Genomic DNA, 17,956 nt, shown 5'->3' on the forward strand with positions numbered 1-17,956 from the left:
TTTATCCATTCATCTGTTCAAGGGCATCTTGGCTCTTTCCACAGTTTGGCAATTGTGGCCATTGCTGCTATGAATATTGGGGTAGAGACGGCCCTTCTTTTCACTACATCAGTATCTTTGGGGTAAATAGTATTGCAATTGCAGGGTCATAAGGTAGCTCTATTTTTAATTTCTTAAGGAATCTCCACACTATTTTCCAAAGTGGCTGCATCAATTTACATCCCCACCAACATTGTAAAAGGGTTCCCCTTGAAAGAAAAGACTCTTGAGAAAGGCTTGGTAGTTGAAGGATGCATGCTTGTTAAGTAGAACACAATAAAAGAAAGAAAGAAAGAAAGAAAGAAAGAAAGAAAGAAAGAAAGAAAGAAAGAAAGAAAGAAAGAAAATTACCAACAGAAATACCAATGAAAGATAAACAATAGGCTAGAACTTAGAGCAGAGAAATTGGGAAAAATTACATAGAAAGCCTTGGTTATAAACACCCCAATATAAGAATGAAGACAAAAGAAATTTATACCACAGCTCAAATCCAGTAACTCAGATGAGAAACGAGGAGTAATAGAAAAAAATGGAATTCACCCAAATCTTAAGAGAATAATATAGGTCTAAGAGAGACACTGTAGAGCAGGCAGGTATACAAACATGATGGGTTCTCCTCATCAGAAAGGCATTCTCACCTGCCATCACGATATGATGAGAATGCTTTTCTGTAGTTCTCAAAAGCTGCCCAAACAGAAAACCCATTCTACCTTTATTCCAGGGAGATCTTTCTGGCACAAACAGAATAGAATATTAAAAGAAGGCCTTTGATTCTTCTAACACAATATTTTGGAGTGAATATGATAAAAGAAATTTGGATTTGGCAGTGTGTGATTGGGGCTATTTTACTCTGAGGTGAGACTACCGTGAGCATTTCCCCCATCCCCTAACCAGTAAGCCATCAGCAGTGGAAAAGACTGAATGAATGAAGGAAAACCCAGACCCTAAACCAGACACAAAAAGAGATGTATCAGTGAGATTTGAGGAGGAAAAAGTATTGGAAGGGACCCAACAAAAATAAAGACGAAAACAATGGGAATCATCAGAGGAGAGAGAGGACCCAAAGCAGGGAGGTTTCCCCTTAGAGAATAGAAAGGGTTTTCTCAACACTCTCAACCAATGATTCTCAAGGTGTGGTCCCTGAACCAGGGGACTTTGTCATTTATTTAAACATTCAGACCCCACTCTAGTCTTATTGAATCAGGAGCCCTGAGGGTTGTGCCCAGCAGTCTGATGCCTGCAAAAGCTTGAGAACTTAGATATAGATATAAGTCTTATTATCCTTGAGGACTAATAATAAGTTGAAGCTGCAGCACATTACCATCTGCTGTGGATTCCATGTTGGATAGAATAATAATAATGCAAGTCTAAAATAAAAAGAAACATTTATTTCTGGGTTCCATGTGGGTAGCTGACCAGATATCAGGAAAAACATTAACTTATACATCATACCTCTTTTTCATGATTAGTTCTGAGTATCAAAATATATCTGCTTATTTGGGAAGTCTAACATATATATTTTATGTTAGATTTATAAGCATCACGTGAGAGGCAAAATAATAATATGTAATTGGGGAATGACTGTTTATCTGAAAATATTTTTCTTTGATAATTCCACTTGGCACAGAAAGGATTCTACTTGAACTTAAAAGACAATGAGATAGTTACGAGGATAGTTGAGTAACTGAATGGAATGATTAGAATGTTCTAATGGGTACTCCCATTATTAACATTTCAGAATTTACTTGCATAAAATCCATCTGCCTATATCATTCTGATAAGTCATGGATCATAAACACACAAGTACAAATTTCCTTAGCTAAAGTTCCTACTTCAAAGGTGATTTGGTGGCCTTTTCTAAATAGTTTAGTGGCTCTATCCCAGGATAGTGGGAGATCAGAACTTAAATTCAATAGGATATTAACTGATATTTAAGTGAAGAAAAAAATAGAACTGTACATTCAAAAAGCCAGGACATGATCTAGTCTCCTACTTGGATAAAATATAACTTTGATGAAATTTATATCTACTAATCATTAACATGCAAGACTTGCTAAGAAAAATCTCAAGCACATCTCACTGAACTACAGTACCAATCCAAATCCTTCAAGTGTGGTTGCAGGATTTCCAAGTCACATGGCCTGGATTTCAATATTACAATTTCCTACCTAGATCACCTTAAGAAGTTACTTAAACTTTCAGTCTTTACCCTCCCTTATCTTCGAAATGGGCATAGCATTACTACCTACTATGGAAAACCATTGTGAATATGAAGTGACGTAATACATGTAATGTGCTTACACTAGTGCCCATACACTGTGTTCAATACACGTTTTTGTTATTATTTTATTTTATTATTGTATTAATAACAAACTTAATATTTTATATTGAAAATGAAACCCATGGAATTACATAGTGCTGGAATTAATCCTAGGCCACTGGTCCAGGACTTATCTAAGCAGTACTATCTAAATACCTTTGACATACTATTCACAGCTCATTTTAAAACTTAACACATCGATTTGGTACAAGGACTACCATGGATTTGCATGGTAATATTATATGAGATGGATTTAAGCAACCCATTTGGGATAATCCAAGCAAATTACCAACAGCTGATAGAGGATTTCTGCACATGTAGCTGTGTTTGCTCTGGTCTTCCTGCCTGCTGGTAGCAGCAAAATAGCATATTAACTTTATCCTTCTGGAGTCCACCTGGCCCTCCACGCCTGGACCTTGAGTTCCAGTGATGTCACCCTTTGATCTTTCCACTTTTAACATCCATCTGCTGTGTGACTTTCCCTTCTAGCCCCAAGCAGAGACCTGTGAGAAAGAACAACCCCTCATTTAACATGAAAAACTGATGATTTCTATTAACTAATGTTTAAAAATAGACATAGTCTAATACTTTCAATAGATTTGGAGTAGATTCATTAAAACTTCAAAAATCTATTTGTTCTTTTGCCTATTCTTGACCCAACAGAAAAAAATGAAGCATAATACCCCTCCATTTGTCATTGCTTATGTTTTTTAAAATAAAAATGAATTTCAAATGCCACAATTAATCCCCAGTGTTCTCTCTCTCTATATATATATATCCATATATATATATATATATCCATATATATTTTTTTTTCTTTTTTTTTTAAACAAGGGAAAAAGAGATGACTTGTGGATTTGGAATAAGAGTTATTATGTAAAAATAGAGTTAGAAGGAAAACTGAAAACATGTGAATGACCAGATAAAAGAGTAATGAGAAGAAATGTTTAAGAGCTGTGGTGCCTTCTGATGGCTCTACCCCTCAATTCAGCCAAAGGGGAAAAGCAGTTTGCGGTGGTAAATATTGTAGTCAGAATAGCAGCGTGCATGTGTAACTACACACATCTGGCATGCAGGTGTCCAAGTGGAATTTGCCATCACTCCAAGAAATAGTCAGATGTTGTCTTTTTAAATGGAGAATGGTGTGAGGACTTGTGGAATTCAGTGTTAGATGTCAAGCGTACAACATACTCATTTAATTTGGGATTGCAGTCAGAGTTGCTGTTTGACATCCTTTTGAGTTAATTTTACTTAATAAGAATGTTTCATGAATATGAGACAAAAACCAATACCTTGCTCTCCCTTCCGAATCCCACCTTTGGAGGAAACAAATGAAAAAAAGAGGCTGATTCTAATTTATACTGCTGAAAACCTTATTTAACCTTAGTTAGGCAGAGATCAATTGCTTTTTTGTTTTAAAAAAAAGAAAAAGATTATCAGAAAGAGTACTGATCACAGGGTTATTTTTAAGGCAGACTCCCAAGGACTAATTCATTTTTGACACAAAAATGGGCCATTCTTAATAACAGTTTAAGTGTCTTCTGGCTCTTTTAATCCCACTTTGGGTAAACTGCTCTCTCGCCTCCTCTCAAATTTCACGGCACCTACCTTTAATTCTTTTCTGGAGAAATCTACTGTTAAACAGACTTGGTTTTATAAACTTGGATGCCTCCAGGGAAAAAATATAGTAACAAAAAAACAGTTATAATAATGAACATTTGTTGTCCTCATAGGAAGCTTGGTAAATAACATTGAATTTTTTTTCTCTTCATTCCCCTAAGTCAGGCCTCTGCTTACATGATGCCTGTGGGGTCTGGGAGAGAGTCACTTGTTCTTGGTTTTCAAGAAAATCAGGAATGAGAGTGCCTGGGTGGCTCAGTGAGTTAAGTATCTGCCTTGGGCTTGGGTCATGATCCCAGTGTCCTAGGATCATGCCCTGCATCGGACTCCCTGTTCAGGAAGGAGTCTGCTTCTTCCTCTACCATTGCCTGCCACTCCCCCTGCTTGTGATCTTTCTCTACTTCTCTGTCAAATAAATAAATAAAATCTTTTAAAAGAAAAAGAAAAAAAAAAGGAAAATCAGGAATCAACACAAAGATAGCCTCTGAGGGGCGCCCGGGTGGCTCAGTGGGTTAAAGCCTCTGCCTTCGGCTCAGGTCATGATCTCAGGGTCCTGGGATCGAGTCCCGCATCGGGCTCTCTGCTCAGCGGGGAGCCTGCTTCCTCCTCTCTATCTCTCTATCTCTCTGTCGTCTGCCTCTCTGCCTACAGATCTCTCTCTGTCAAATAAATAAATAAAAATCTTAAAAAAAAAAAAGATAGCCTCTGATAACTGAGGATTCTATTAAGATAAATGACAGCTCTCAGCACGGCATGAGTAGGAACGTGTGCAGTTGCATCTGAAGGAGCAGAAGCTATTTGCCAGATACACTGAGTTCCCTCGCATTTCTCATGCTCTTTTTTTCTCACCAGGTGGGACATCTCTGTGGGTCTTGCACTGTGCTTTATCTCTGAGGACTGTCAGCCCTTTTAAGGTTGAACTACCTGTCTGTGATTCTGCTAAGGATTACATTGGTCACCCATTTTTCTCCCAAAGACAGAAACTGATTCTTAATCACAGTGGTGTGTGTGCATGTGCATGTGTGCTTAAGGAATATTTAGAAATGTGTAAACCATGACAGAAAGTTTTCTGTCTTGTTGATATTACTTATCTTCATTTCCATTCTGATTGTTTCTTCTTTTTAAAATAAGCCTATTGGGTTATTTCCCCTAACTTTAAAAAAAAAAAAGTGATATGTGTCCATTATTAAAAATCTGATAATTTCACAAACACAAAACAAAAATCACTACAATTAAATTTCAATGTTAAATACTAATGTTAAATTTCTAAATTAATTACTCAGGTGTTTTATTTAAGGAGATATGTATACATATTTATATATTCTTATATGTCACTATTCTTATATGTCACTGTCCTTCAAAAGTATTTAATAAATGTGCAAATTCATCATATTATACTGATATATTAATGCAATATTTTATCAAAGTTATGCATGTATATAGTTTTATAAAGCTGTTTCCAATGCTTGTTTAAAAACAAAAAGGGAAGAAAAAAACCAACACAAATATGCTGCTAATTTTTTATATCATTTACTGACTTTCTACAAGGAAAAATAGACACAATCAGCTACAAACACACACACGTATCTACTCAATGCATCTTTTTAATATAATGATATCATAATTTTTGTTAGCCTTATTATGACTATGTAAATATTTTCATCATTGCAAAGCACAGAATATTATGTTGACATTTTCTATCTTGTTCACTTTCTCGTTGTTACATACATTATAGGTAAGGGTAACAATAATCACCTCTTTTCTCATGTACTTAGTTTCTGTTTTTATCACTAATTTATCACCAAAAATGGTATCATTATAATTTCCCTTTTGCTGAGGAAAGTGAATATTAATCTCAATAAAACTGAGGTTGAACCCCAGCTTTCATGAGGTCTAGAGCTAAGCTCCTGAGCCTCACAGTACTTCAAGGTATTAGAGTATCATTGGATATTTGGGTTATCCATCCATCTTTAGTCTTTTGTCCATGGAGATTTGCCACATTATCATTTCTCATTCTTCTCTGCATGACTTCCACAGGTTCCATGTCTCATTCACTCCACTGCTTGGTTCTGAGGGACTGAGAATCATTCTTCTGCTTTGATCCTTGCTGGGACCCCCAAGAAGTTATGGAAGGTTGTCCATGCTTTTATTTTTCTGGACACATTTTGTGCTCTAACTTATCCAGAGTTGTTTCTTGGAGTAATCACATGGTTGATCTCCTTTATCCTATTTAGATTGTGACTTTCAATAATTAATATTTAAATTGTAAGCCAATCTTGAATTCTTAGGATAAGCCCTACTTGGGAATGCTGTGTTATTTTTTTGTGTATTGCTGAATTTGATCTGCAAATATTTTGCTAAGAATTTTTGCATCTGTATTCATGTGGTTCATTGGTCTGTAATTCTTTTATTCCTGATATCTTTATCTGATTTGTCATTTTAAGTTTTGAGAATAAAGTCAGTTGAAAAATGTATTCTTCTCTATTTCTCGAAGCATGTGTTCAAGTTTGGTAGAGTTTCTTTCGCATAAGTTTGATTGAATTCACCAGCGAAATCATTTAGGTTTGTAGTTTTCTTTGAGAAAAATTCTAAATAACAAATTTAATTTTTTTACAATATTTGGGACTATTCATATTTTCTATTTCTTTCTATATTGATTTTGTTCATTTGTATCTTTCAAGTGATTTTTCCATCTGGGGTATGTTGCAAAATTCATTAGTATAAAATTGTTCATTATATTCCCTTATATTTTTAATGATTAAAAAGATCCCTTATTTATCCTTGATATTGGTAATATTTTTATCTTGATATTTAATAATTATATTACTTTTCAAAGAACAAACTGATTTAATCATTTTCTTTGTCTATTTTCTATTTTATTGGTAGCTGCCTTCAATGATCTTGTTTTCTTTTTTTCTACTTACCTAGGGTTTAATGTGCTAGAGTTTTATTTGTTTCTTCTTAAGCTGGAAATACATACAATTATTTTACACTTTTCTTCTTTCTAACATAGCCATTTGAAATTATTACCTCTTAAAAATACTGCTTTAGCTGTATTTCATGTATTTTGCTAAATGCTTTCATTATCCTTTCGTTATCATTAGTTCAAAATATATTCTAATTACTCATAAGATTTTTTTTTTTTCCTTATGGGCTCTTCTGAAATCTGTTGCTTAAGTTAAAGATATTTGGAGATTTTATAGAAAACTTGTTGTTTTTAATTTCTCATTAATTACATTATAGGCAAAACTCATATTCTCTCAATCTTTGACATGTACTGAGATGTGTTTCTAATATATAATATGGACTATCTTTGTAAATGCTCCGTGCTTATTTGAAGATGTTACCATAAATACCTATGTATGGTCTATGATATCAATTAGGTAAAATTCAATGGTAGTGTCTTCAAATCTTCTGTCTACATGCCATTATTTTTGCTGTAGTCCATGGTTTAGAAGCAAATCACACACATAGTCAAAGAGAAGGGATCACACAGGGTGTGAGAACAAGGAGGCAAGAATCATAGGACTACTTTAGGAGTCTGTCTACCACAATCTGAATCTAAATATTTTTCTTGTAAGTATTATATGTTTGGTTTTGTGTTTTTTTACTAAGCCTGGAAATCTCTATAAAGTATTTGGTCCATTTACACTTAATGAAATTGTGATCATTGTGCCTACCTTTTTTTTTTAATTCCATTTTTTATTTCCTTCTTTGTACTTTCTTGCTTAGAATCATTTAGGTGACATAATTTTTTTTTTGTATTCAGTTTCATGGGTCATATTGACTTTTAAATAATTTATATTGTGTTGTTCTATGATTACAATGTGTATTTTAAACTTATGACAGACTACTTTAAATAATATACTATTTATAGTTCAAATAATATATTCTGTATTATATATAGTCATAGATATTATGTACCATATATTATATACTGTATTATATATTATATATTTCAAATAATATGCCATTTTTATATTATTTCATAACCATTGTAAGAACTTTATAACAGTTAATTATGTTTTCCTTTCTGATAATTTTTGCTTTCCCTGTCCTATATTTTAATTCTATGTAACCAGGTTTTTTCACAAATGCAGTTCCTTTGTCACAACCACAGATTACAAATGGCATATTTGACTAAGCATTGTATGAGAATCAGTGTCACTTAAAGGATTTTTCTCAGATTTCTTGTCGTTCCCTCTTTTCTCCTGCAAGCTGCCATACTACAATTGAGAATTATCTTGTGTACCTCATGGAGCAATGTTTTATTTCTTCTGCCCCATATCCAATCTTTAAAAAAAAAAAAAAATTTGTTTGTTTGTCCCTAAGAGAATATTAGTGGTGGGTTCATGACTCCTTTGTAGCTGTAACTTCCAGGGATTTCAGTCTCTCAATCTAGCCCTTATACATTCATTAGAAGTTCTGCTGGTTTCTACTTACTCTCACTTATGATGGACTTCCTGATCTTATTGTTGCATGTCTAAAGATAATTTCAGTTATTGGCCTCTCTTTTCTGGAAAAAGTTGATTGCTTTCTTTGCATCTTAAACTAGCTGATAAGTTAGCAAAATCTATCATTTTGTGGATTATCTAGATTTGCATTTTAGGATGTGAGCAAATGTCTCTTGGGACTTTCTGTATCTTAACTGGAAAAGGAAGTCCAAAACAGTCTTTTTTTTTTTTTTTTTTTTTTTTTTATTAAAGATTTTATTTATTTATTTGACAGGCAGAAATCACAAGTAGACGGAGAGGCAGGCAGAGAGAGAGGAGGAAGCAGGCTCCCTGCTAAGCAGAGAGCCCGATGCGGGCCTCGATCCCAGGACCCTGAGATCATGACCTGAGCCGAAGGCAGTGGCTTAACCCACTGAGCCACCCAGGCGCCCCCAAAACAGTCTTTTTAAGAAAAATAAAACTGGGGCTTTTTTTTCCTTAATCTATCCTAATTATCCTTATTATAATTTCACATGGTTAAACCAAGGAAGCAAATGCAACATACTTAATGTTTCAAAAGTATTATTCTGACCTAGAATTACGGATAGAGGAAAATGCTCTCTTCTAATTAGTGAAGTCTTTTTAGAGAATATAAATGTTAGAGTTATTTGTTTCACTGAAGAAGAGAATTGCCAGACTTGTTATAAAGAAGACAAGTGGTAGCAAGTACAATATACATTTTTGAGAGTGTTATATTGATTCAAGACACTGAAAATGTGACATGGGTTTTTTCAACTAATAAAGTCAATAAAGTTTTTTTTTTCAATTAATAAAGTCACAAACTATGCCTGTTAAGAATGTGTAAGCAAAATAAGTCAATCAGAGAAGGACAATTATCATATGATCTCACTGATATGAGGAATTTGAGAAACAAGACAGAGGATCATAGGGAAAGGGAAGGAAAATGAAATAAGATAAAACCAGAGAGGCAGACAAACCATAAGATACTCTTAATCTCATGAAACAAACTGAAGATTGTTGGAGGGGAGGGGAGTGGAAGAGATTGGATGGATGGGTGATGAACATTGGGAAGGGTATGTGCTACAGTGAGTGCTATGAATTGTGTAAGACTGAAGAATCACAAACCTGTACCCCCGAAACAAATAATACATTATCCATTAATTAAAAAAAGAATATGTATGCTTCTTATTAAAAGTCTTAAAAAAATATATGAAATGTCAACTTAATAATTATATTGGCTAAGCTGATAGCCAATATAATTATTATATTATAATAATATAATTATTATTATCTAAATATAATAGATATTATATTTATCTATACATTTGGTTTTTAGTACTTCACTAAATAACCAAGAAAAAATAACCATGTCCCTAAATATATATGATAACTCCTCCCATTTCAAGAAAAGGAAATTAATATTTCCTTTTGATGTTCACTTAAGTTGAAAGACTTGATTTTTTTTACACTTTATGATGGCTCTCATATGTGTTTCTTTGTTTTTTGTTTTTTGTCTTTTTGTGTGTGTGGATGATAAACCACAGAGATAACTGCAGTTAAAATAATATTTATATAATATAGCAAAAATTATTCAGACTCATTTTGTAATTATCAAAGACCACTGATGGTTTAATGCATAGAGAAACTGAAATATGAAAACTGCCTAGCTTCCCATAAACTCATTTTGTTCATTTTTTTAACTCTATTTTACGTTCAGAATAAAATCAGAATCTAATTTTTATACATTGAAGGACACTTGATACTTGAAGCTTTAAGGTAAAATAAACTTTGGGACCTCAATTTGTTTTAAGACTATTTTTGGCATTCATTTTTTCTTTTCTTTTTGGAGAAAATTAAAAGAATATCTAATTAATTTCTCATGTGGTGAGGTTAAATATATACTCACCCCTCCACTTTTTTAAAAAATAAATTTATTTATTTATTTCAAAAGAGAGAGAGAGAGAAAGAGAGAGAAAGCATGAGCAGGGGTAGGCGCAGAGGGAGATGCTAACTCTCCACTAAGCATTGAGCCTGATGCAGAGCTTGATCCCAGGACTCTGAGATCATGACCTAAACTGAGGTTAGCCACTTAACTCACTGAGCCACAGACCCTCACCATTCGCCTTCTAATGACCTCATATTAAAGAACAATTATCCTAAGATTAGGAATTAGTTGGAAATAATGTTTTTCATTTTTTTTTTTTTTTTTTAAAGATTTTATTTATTTATTTGACAGAGAGAAATCACAAGTAGATGGAGAGGCAGGCAGAGAGAGAGAGAGGGAAGCAGGCTCCCTGCCGAGCAGAGAGCCCGATGCGGGACCCGATCCCAGGACCCTGAGATCATGACCTGAGCCGAAGGCAGCGGCTTAAACCACTGAGCCACCCAGGCGCCCCGGAAATAATGTTTTTCAAAGGATGCTTACATCTTTCTATTAATTGAAGGAGAAAAGTAAATGTAAAAATAAATTAGGACAAACCTCTATTTTCTCCTGATATCTGGAGTCTCTTTTACATCAAAAAGTGACTCTTAAAAATGTCTCAAGGAAAGTGTATCCAGCATTGTCATTATAATAGCAATCCAAAACATGAGATTCATGTTCCTGAGCAACTTCAGTAAATCAGCTCTACTAATTCATTTCATCCTGTTTATAAAAAAAATTCATTGAGGAAATCAGACTTTCACTTCCCTGAGAATGTTTCTTCTCTCTTTAAATTTGTCATTTTGCCAAGCCCAAGATAGAGAAACATTTAAAACTGTAATATTATTTCTACTTCTTAAAAGTCTCATATATTATTATTATTTTTTTATTATACTCAGATTGAAACCTGCTCATATTCCACTTTGCTTATAGCCTTATAGCACCCTTTTTCTTGACCACCCTGAATCATGGGCTTGAAAGACAGCTATGTGGACACATTCTCTCTTTCTCTGATATACTTATCATCAGACAGTTCCACCTGCTATACCTCTAAAGAATTCATCTAAAATGTTTATGAAATCTTACAGTTTTTCTCTTCACTGATATAGCCCCATTATCACTTTTAGGAACCACACCAATAAGCAGTAATCTCCTTTTCCCTGATACATCTTTTCATTTTAATGACTGCATTATCTGATATTAATGTAGCTGCCTTCATTTCTTTTAGTTAATATGTTCAATCTTTCTCCTTACAAAATATCTATGTTTTTATCTAAGAGGGTGTCTTAGAAATGACATAGAGCTATATTTTTTTCCAATAGGCAATTGACCTTTGAACAACACAGGTTTGACCTGTTCAGGTCTACTTACAGATTTTTAAAATATAAATACACTAAAATACTGTAAAAGTATTTTCTCTTCCTTATGACTTTTTAATAACATTTTCTTTCCCCTAGCTTACTTCATTATAAGAATACAGTATATAATATAAATAACATACAGAATATGAGTTTATTGACTATTTATGTTATCAGTAAGGCTTCTAGTCAACAGTGTGTTATTTGTACTTAACATTTTGGGGAATCAAAAGTTATATATGGATTTTTGACTGCACAATGGGTTGCTGCCCTAATCCCTAAGGTGCTTAATGGTCAACTGTATTTCTGAATTTACCTGAGGAGTTTGGTCCATTTACATTTATTGTTACTAATATATTTGGAATTATTCTACCTCTTTTTGTGCTTTCTCTTTTCTATTTTCCTATCCACCTCATTTCTTTCTTTTTGTTTTCTTTCATATAAAATGCTTCAGTGTCATCTTGTCTGTACTCTTTTAGACACTGTACTCAGTCTTGAAATTTTAACAAAACACATTTAACTTACTAAAGTCTAAATTTAATTAGTATCTCTACCATTTTTCTAAAAAAAATACAAAGCACTTGAATTCCAGTCAGCACCTGTCATTGCTTTTAACATTTTCATTTTATCAAGTTTTAACTGCAGCACCCCACAGATATTATTATTTTGGGTGTATGTGTATACAGCAATTTATGTTCATATTTAGATTTGATTCTTTTATCACTATTTCTCATAGGATTTCATATTTTTCTCTGAGTTTGTTGTCTGTATTTTTGAAGTAAATAGCTAGCATCTCTGCTATTGTTCATATGAAAATGTCTTTGTTACCTTCGATCTCAAATGATCATTTAGCTGGCTATAAACTCTAAATCCATATTTTTCAATCTAAGCAGAGATCAGATTTTTATGTGGTTATTTTATTACTTTAAATTTATTTATTTATTTATTTATTTATTTATTTTACCAATTGACTTTTTCACTGAGGATCTAGACCCTGAAATATTCTAAGTTTCATGTGGTAGTCTAAATTTCAACTCCCACCATTACTTGTCTTCTCCTCCCCAAATACACCTATTGAAGCTAAAGGTTGAGGTGTGAGATATCCATAGTATACTCTGGCTTCATGATTCATATAATTTTGGGTCCAGCTCACTTTTCCGTTTCGGCTTCTGTGGATTGACTCTATATCTGTGTGCACAATTTTGCATTAAAAAAATGTTTTTTTATCTTCTTCAGAATGTTCAGTGATTTCAGTGGGATGACTTTTTTAAGCAATAACTGTTCTATTGGCAGATTCAACACCCTTTTCTATGTCTACCTCTTTCTTATTTCCTCTTAGTGAGCTTGGGTTCCATAACCCATCATAATGAGCTCTCCTTGCATACACCCTCGATTCCTTTGCTCCCTTTTCCTTCCATCAAACTGGAGTGGCAAAACCGCAGACCCGGTTACACAAATCCCACCTGCTTTATAAGCATTATATTTAATGCAATTGTGCTGACTGGGGTGTGCTTTAAATTTATGACAGCAAACCTTAAGTAATTCACCAGTGCTGCATAATCTTTCTACCTTTCTATAGCTGATTGTTTGTTCTGTTCTCTTGGAAGACACATTCACACCTTCCTTTTTTGTTGTTGTTGTTTTTTTGTTATCATCACAGAGCTAGTGACTCTACCTCTTCTTTCATTGAACAAAGAGATGGAAACAAAACAGAACAACGCAAAACAAACAACAACAAAAACAACAAAGAATGACCTCATCCTTCCCAGCACCATATTTCTTGATGTTCCTGCGTCTTTTGCTGTCTGCTCTGTCTTCCTTTCCACCAGAGTGGCCCAGGGACCTCAATGTGCTCCTGTCTTATAACAATCCTTTCCCTTATGCATTGAGTCTCATGTCCCTCACATACTCAAAACCTGCTCCTGCAATCATCTCTCTCCCACAGCATTAATAGTCCTTTCTCCCTTTCCCAACAGCATATAAACAAGCTGTGATAGTTCCCTGCTTAATCTCACTATGGCAACTCCCCAGCAGAGCTTTGTGAAATGAGGTACAGAGCCAGAGGGTATATTGAGACATGAACACGTCCCACAGTTCCCGGCCTTGACATCTGTGAGTAGTAGAGAAGAGACGAGGTTGAAAATTTTAAATAATGTTTGTTTTTTCTTTTTTTAAAAAAATTTAATTGATTGTAGATTTGCAGAAAAGAACAGTCTTTTCAACACATGGAGCTAAGCCAACTACATATCCACAAAATAAAAACAACGATTTTTAGAAAGGAACTTTGTTCCTTATTCATTGAGTTATTTTGGTACCTTCCTTGAAAATCAACTGATAATAAATGTAAAAATTTATTTTGGACTTTCAGTTATGTTTCACTGATCCGTGTGCCCGTACTGCATTGTCTTAATCACTATGATTTTATGGTAAGTTTTAAAATTGGGTAGTATAAGTTCTCCAATTTTGTGGGGGTTTTTTCAAGTTTATTTTCACTCTTCTTAGTCCTTTATATTACCAGACATATTAGGATCAGTACGTCATTTTTGACAAAAACAAAAACTTTTTACATTTTGATAGGGTTTATGTTAAATTTATATAAAATCAGATAGAATTGACATCTTGATAATACTGACTGTTCCATTTCATGATTATATTATTTCTTAATCTATTTAGATCTTCAACTTATCTCAGCAATGTTTTGTAGCTTTGAGTATAAAACTGTTAAACTTTTGTTATATTCATCCGTAAGTTCTTACTGATGCTATTATAAATGGAATTATTTTATTAATTATATTTTAAGGTTTTTCATTACTAGAATATAGAAATAAAATATTGTATTTGTATGTTGATCATGCATCCTGAAACCTTGCTAGATCTACTTCTTTTTTCTAGTAGTTTTTCTGTTAATTCCTCAAAAGTTTCACTAATAGGATCAAGCCATCTGCAAAAAAAGTTGTTTTTTTCCCCCTCTTTTTTTCTTTTTCCTTTCTTTTCAACTTCTTCTTCTCTTCCTATCTTTTTTTTTTTTTTCTTTTTTAATTGCACTGCTTGTGTTTGACTCTTGGCTTCACCACCACCAAGAAAACTTGGGAAAGTTACTTTATCTCCACTTTCCATTTCACCATCTCTAACATGGTGATAGTTATTATTAATATCTACCTCAAAGTGTTGTTTTGCAGATCAAATGGTTAAACACAAATAAAGTGTTAGCATAGTATATATGGTACACTATTTCTTCTCAACAAATCGTAGTTGTTACTATTTAACTGCAGACAACCTTTAGTTGTTTTTATAGTCAGTAAGAATTACTTGAATTCTGTTAAATGCCTTTGGCCTCAGCTCTACAATCTTCATGATAGCCATTCTTAACACTTCTCTGAGATTAGCCTGTAGGCTTCAGCCTACGGCCACAGTAAGTATATCTGAGATCAGTTTTTTTCAGCTATACTCTTACATCCATCGTATCAGAAAAAATTAACAGAAAATGGAAGTCAAACCTAATTTCTCAGGAATATTTCTAGTATATAATGATTCAAAAAACAAACCTTTTAAAATGAATAAAGTCTATGAATAAACTTTGAGAGGAAAAAACTTCGTTTACCTAGAACCTTAAATAAATTTTGCTTCTTAGTCCTAGCAATAAAAGTAACACATAAAAAATACAAATGCATTGCACAGAATATAGAAAATAACAGGCATTAAGCACATCATGGTATCATGTCAATTGATGTTTGCATATATTTACTTGGGAAGACTTCGTTTTAATTAGGACGAAAAAAATCTAAGGCTATACCCAAAATTTGGCTCAAATTTTTCCTTATTTTTAGTTAATTCCATAGATAGATGGAAAGTGTAAATGCTATATCTATCTGTGTCTATATACATATTGTATGTCATGCTGTTTTTAAGTAATAGAAGAACACAGCACTCATTGCAACTTTGAAAAGCCATTAAAAGTGTTCATTTTCTGCCCCTGACAATAAGTTACAGTGAGTTTTAATCAAATGTGTATATACAGTTTGTTTTCTAATAATTAAATGTTGCCTAATGCCCACTGAGTGAAAGAATCATTTATAGGCTTATAAGACAGATTTTGGCTCATTGCTCTATTTTGAAAAAAACTAAGTGATCTGAAATATAACACCAATTTTATAACTTTGCACACTGGAGATGGCAGGAAACACCACAAACTATAGTCCACTGCAAAGGTTGACAAAGTTCATTAGCATATGAAAAATATAAATTTCCTAGACAAAATGATAGCATTAGAGATATAGATAGATAGATAGATAGATAGATAGATAGATATAGATATATTTTTTTAAAAAGAAAGGATTTTCTTGGTGGAATTTCTGGAAATTATGGAAATAACATAATGGTGTATCATATTTATTAAATGGTCATCTACTCTGTTGTCTTATGTGGCTTGTCTATGGCTTGAAATACTTCACAAAATTAGTAGCTGAATCCGGGTTCCTGCTATGACTTGTTGAACAGAAATTCAAACATAACTGTTGAAATGGACTAATAAGAACTAATAATCATGTGGTAAAGTGAGCTCAGCTAGAGTAAACAAATATGCATAGTTACCAAATAAATATAGTTACTAAAGCAATGTAGCTTATGTTTTTCCCACTCTTCCTGTTTCCATAAAGAGGGGAAATTTTCAATCCCTTTCTTGGAGGGAAAACCATGTGAAAGAAATCTATTCAGCTTCTCCCTGCTTTCTTGTTCATTTTTTCCCCAAGAGAGGAAGAATGATTTATCTCTTTGATAAGTTTGGAAGAAAGACCTGAGCATGATCAGCTAAACCCAATCCATATTCCCCTCATGTGTCTCTGATCTGCCTGCTTGCAGATGTGACTAACTCCCCTTAGGGGTGTTGCATACACAAACTGCGTTACTGCATGAAACTGCCAACAGTATCTGGAGACCTTCTGTGGACAGCATCTAGGGACAATAAGCAACAACTGTGTGACTCCCTGTGGTTGGTCTTGGCCTGACCCGATAGGTACGACATCGACCTAGGGAGGCACAGCTTCTAAATTAAAATCATTAACAAAGATAATGATAATCCTAGCAGAACCCGTGCCCTCTGAGTCTACTAATTTCTGCTTTATTGTATGTAGGGTTTGTTGTCTTGAATATATTCAAATTGTTTCTAACTTCTGATGCTTCTTGCATAAAAACAAGTGGAACCAGGCAAGCTCCTAGTGTTCTGTATGCATAGATTGTATAAACCGAAATCAGAGAAAATCCTACATGGCATAAATCCATAACGTATAACTGTTCTAGCAGCACATTGAAATACATACATAAATTCACTTGAAAGATGCCAGGTACTATATAAATGCAAGACATTATTATTGTGATTCTTGGTTTATAAAATTACTTGGATCACTTTTCATTCAAAATATCTTCCTAAAAATTGCTGCTTTGAGTTTTCGCCTCCAGAGGATTTTATACACTGGATAAATTCACCAGCCTGGCCTGAGTGAGGTTGCCACGATAGTGCCATGTGGACTCCTGGCCAGGTTGTATTGAATCGGTTCCTTCACTTGGACTCTGCTTCCAGGGCCCTAATTTTCTGGCTCAACTCAGGTTCAAAGATGTGTCAGACAACAATACCTGGCAATTCCAGGGCAAGAAAGGCCACAAAAGGAACAGAGTTGGGAAATCTCACAGGGTTCCTATGCCACAACTTGCTGGAAAGGGAACCATATTTAAAAGAAGAAGAAGCAGGAATGCATCCTTCACTCTTAGAGACCAATGTGGACCTCTCCCCAACCCCTGTTACACACACACACACACACACACACACACACACACACATGCACACACACATACACACACAGCCACTCTTTCACCATTCATGCATTGCTTAATAATTAATCCTCTCTCTGGATCATGAGCAACCTAACAAGAATAATTCAAGAAGGAAAAGGGACTGAACACCAGTGCATGTAAGACTATTGTACCGATATGTTAAGAAATATCCTTTTTTCTAATAAGCAGGTTACTGAAACAGTTAAGAGAGCCTGAGCTAAGATGTATTTAAACTGCCAGGTTACCAAAGCTAAAACCTTTTAAGTTTCGTTTACATAATTCCTAGACTATATGTTTCCTCATATGCATCTCTTGATGTCTTTGGATTGAAACACTATCTGGCTACATCATACTGAGCAGGGCCATGTGGGAAATAACCTATTGAACCCTCCTCTGGAACACGAGTCATGCAGGATGT

The sequence above is a fragment of the Mustela erminea genome, chromosome 2, assembly GCF_009829155.1.
Source record: "Mustela erminea isolate mMusErm1 chromosome 2, mMusErm1.Pri, whole genome shotgun sequence".
In the NCBI taxonomy this organism is placed as follows: domain Eukaryota; kingdom Metazoa; phylum Chordata; class Mammalia; order Carnivora; family Mustelidae; genus Mustela; species Mustela erminea.